Genomic DNA, 3,680 nt, shown 5'->3' with positions numbered 1-3,680 from the left:
GTGTGTGTGTGTGTGTGTGTGTGTGTGTGTGTCTACTGGCCTGCCTGTCGAGAAACTGGAGGGCCACCGGCTTACAGCAGCCCTTCCTCCTGGGCATGAAGGAGGAGAGCTAAGTCCTGGGGGGAAGGAAGGCCTGGGAAGCTGGGACCCCACCCCACCCACATCTGCCTTCTCAGCCAGGCAGTTCTGTGAATGCCAGTAATTCCAGCTTAGGTCTCATTGCTGCTGACAGCTATGGGCCACACTTTGGAAGCTGGAAGGGGCATAATGAAGCTGTTTGGGTTAATGGGGGGCCTGACTGAGGCTGGGAAGGTGGCCTCCCCTGCTGAGGGTCTGCAGCTGGGTTACTGCGGGAGGGGCTGTGTGACCTGAGTGGTCAGGACTTGAGCTTCCAGCCCGAGAGTAGGCCCCTCCAACAACACCCCCCCACCCCCACCCCGCTCCCCCCATGGCCCAGGGCTACTGGCACTTGGATGAAGTGGATTGTTCCCTCTGGGGGAAGACGGGCAGCCCAAAGGCCTCTCTAGAGGTGGCTCTGTCTAGAGGTGACTTCCTAGGGGAAGAGTCTGGCCAGGTGGCCAGGCTGCCAGTAGGGAGCTGGCCCCTGAGGGGTGAGGAACAGCTCCATCAAGGTGTTTACACTGTCTGCTGCTGCCTGCCCAGTGGGAACCAGCCCATGGGGAGGGGGAGCCATGTGGCTGACTGCCATTTCCCTGTGCCACTGTAGCCAAGACTGCTTGAAACCCTGGCACCAGCCACAAGCTCAGGTACTCAGGCCCCAACCACTCTCCAACATCTGCCCTCACTCTAGTCCTTGGGCGCTGGATACCCCTGGGGCCTTAAACCCCAGGGTTCTCGAACTTTCTCTTAACTTGACAGCAAGGAGCTGGGGGCGCCTGGCTGCTCCACACCAGCCCCACACAGGCCTGGATGGTTCGCCCACTCCTAGGCTTTCTAAGCTGGGAAGTGCTTTTTCTAGTGGTTATTGGTCAGCAGTTCGAGGCCACCACCCTCTCCTCAGGAGAAAGCGAGGCTCTCTGCTCTGATAGAGCTGCAGGGGCAGTTCTACCCTGTCCTGTAGGGTCGCTGTCAGTTGGCATCAACTCGATGGCAGTGATTTTGGGAAACTGTTCTTTTGAAACAAAATGTGCACCCCATCTCTAAGCAAACTCCTGGCATGGTCTTCTTGGGGTGTTGAACTCTTTCTCTCCGCCCTCCGCTGGGATGAGGGGGTCGTTTTAAGAACTGCCCTTTTTCTCTCCTTTTTTTTAAGCAAAAGGACAACATTCATGGGGCTTGGCTCCTCAGGCCTGCAGAGCCGGCTTTCCTATTTTTAGAGACTCTGGTAACTGTCCATTCCCACGTGAGGGTGGAATACTTGGGTTGGGGGGGAGGGGGCTCTGGGGTCTTTTTTCCCTTCCGGTGGTTGGAGGGTTTTGTGACAAGAGGAAACGGAGGGCCGACCTCTGCCCCAAGCCTTCCTGAAGCGCCTCCTTGTCCACCCGGCACGGTGGACGGCACGGTGGACTGAACCTGAGTGGTCGACTTAGGGTGACTCTGAGCCTACCTGGCTCTTCTCAGGGGTCCCTCTGTTCTTAGAGATGGCTAAGACACCTTAGTGGGGGTACTGGCTATGGTTTGGCTGCTCTCCAGAGATGTGCAGAGAGAAAGAGTCCCTTGCCCCCCCTCCCTGGCTGACCCCACAGACTGCAGGGTTTGTCCAGAATGGAGGCGTGCCTGCGGGGAGGGGACATAGGGTAGTTGTGATGGGAGACACCTGTGACCCCTCTCACTTGTGACGCTACTGAATCCTATTAACACTAGTAACAATAAGGGTGATGCTAACCTTGTGATGCCTGTCTGGGTGGATATCTGATTCTGCTCCTGGAGGCAGGGGTAGGGTGTAGAAATCTGAAGGAAACCGGTTGGGGGACGCTGGGAAAGCGGACTCCCAGGGCCGTGGGGGACCTCAGGAGGTAAGAGCATCTCCCCTGACACTTCGCCCTTAGCCTTCTCCTTGGAATGTAGAGGGCATTGTGTCAACGGCTGCAGGCCCCCACTTCGGGGCTTGACTGCTTCTCTTTCCTCCACCCCCAAGACGCCAGGAAAAGGTCTATCTGGGGGTGGGGGTGGGGGCTGAGCTGGTGCTAAAAACAAACCCGAGGCTCATGTGCTGTCTCTCACTTACTCCTCTCAACATTCCAGCAGGAGAAGGGGCCACGGCTCTCCCTGTCTTTGCCGGGGGTAGAGGGGGCGGGGGCAGTGGGTTCAGAGAAGCTAAGTAATTTGTCCAAAGTCACACAGCCAGGAAATATAGGGTTGAGATGTAGCACTCGGACAGTCCAGCCTCCTGTCTTTGCCTTCACCCTATCCCAGGCTCTTCCCTCCCCACCCCCACCCGGTGAAGGGAAAGGGACAGACCTAGTGGGGTGGCGCCCTGGGGGAGGCCTTTTCTAAAACAGTTACCTCGTGTTCATAGAAATATGCACCCATGCTCTCAGCCTGGCACATTCAGGCTTTGCGAGACCTTGTGGGAGGGCAGCCTTTGGCCACAGGGCTCCTTGAAGGTGTGCACCTCTGTGTGCTCCTCCTCTTCCGGTGGTGCTCTGGCTGACCCACATATGGCCAAGCCTGCTCTGCAGCCCCAGCCCCACCCTTTCTTGCAGAGCCCTCCCCTTTCCCCCCAAGCTTCCTCTTCTCCCCTTCGCTTGCTTCAGCCCCATCCCACCCAGGCCTCACCCACTCTTGGTGCCCCAAAGCCGCCCCTCTCCCTCCCAGTCCAGAGGCAAGGTCCACCCTGTGGGGCTGGGGACTGGTGACTCATTAAGGACTTGGACACCAGGTGGCAGCATGAGGCACCTCACCTGGTGCTACCCCAGGCCCCCTGCTGCAGAGGGGCCAAACCAGGAGAGGACGCCAGTACTGGTGGCCACCTTCTAGGGGCAGGTCGCTGTGCCAGCCCCCAACGAGGACACAGATGGACCCGCCGGGAAGGAGGACTAGTCTGTGTGAAATGAAGCCCAGGCTGGAACTTGACCGCTGAGCCTGCCTTGCCCAAGGCCCCAGCTGAAGACCAAGGGACCCAGGACAAATTCAGAGCAGCAGCCCCCTGGAAGGGAGGGATGCTCAAAAGTGGGGTTGGAGGTGGTCTGCCAGCCCCTCTGGGAGCAGGAAAAGGTCCTGTCAAGAGGTAGCCCCGCAGCAGGACCCAGGAGGGAGTTCCACACGGCTCTGGACTCCAGGTGCCTCAGCCCGCTCCAGGAGTGGAGCTGCTGGCGTGGCCGCAGAGCTCATTAATGCTTCTTTGCTTTGAAAACTCTGGAGCCAGGCGGGCCTAGGAGCCAGCAGGCCCACCATGCATGCTAAATCAGATGCAAATGCAGTTTGGGGGGTGGGGGGTAGCCGGGAAGCCTTGTGGAGGGCCACAAGTTGGGGTGGGGGAGCAGTACACCCCCACCAAGCTGGTGCCTGCTGCCTGCGAGGTGGGAAGGGGCCAGCTGGAGATGGAGAGCTTCCAGGCCCTCGAGGAACCAGAGGGGCTGCAAGGAAGAAACCACGCAGGGAAGAGCCCAGGAAGACCAAGCACCAGCTCTGCCCCCACCTTCCCCATCTGTCGCTTCTGTTGCAATCCAACTCTCCCCCTTTGTGGCATTTTCTGTCCCCGGGTCTCCCTGGCCCGC

This window comes from Echinops telfairi, unplaced genomic scaffold (genome assembly GCF_000313985.2).
Source record: "Echinops telfairi isolate 266 unplaced genomic scaffold, ASM31398v2 ScPeMD7_7458;HRSCAF=8496, whole genome shotgun sequence".
NCBI lineage: Eukaryota > Metazoa > Chordata > Mammalia > Afrosoricida > Tenrecidae > Echinops > Echinops telfairi.
Note: the sequence above shows the minus strand (reverse complement) of the source record.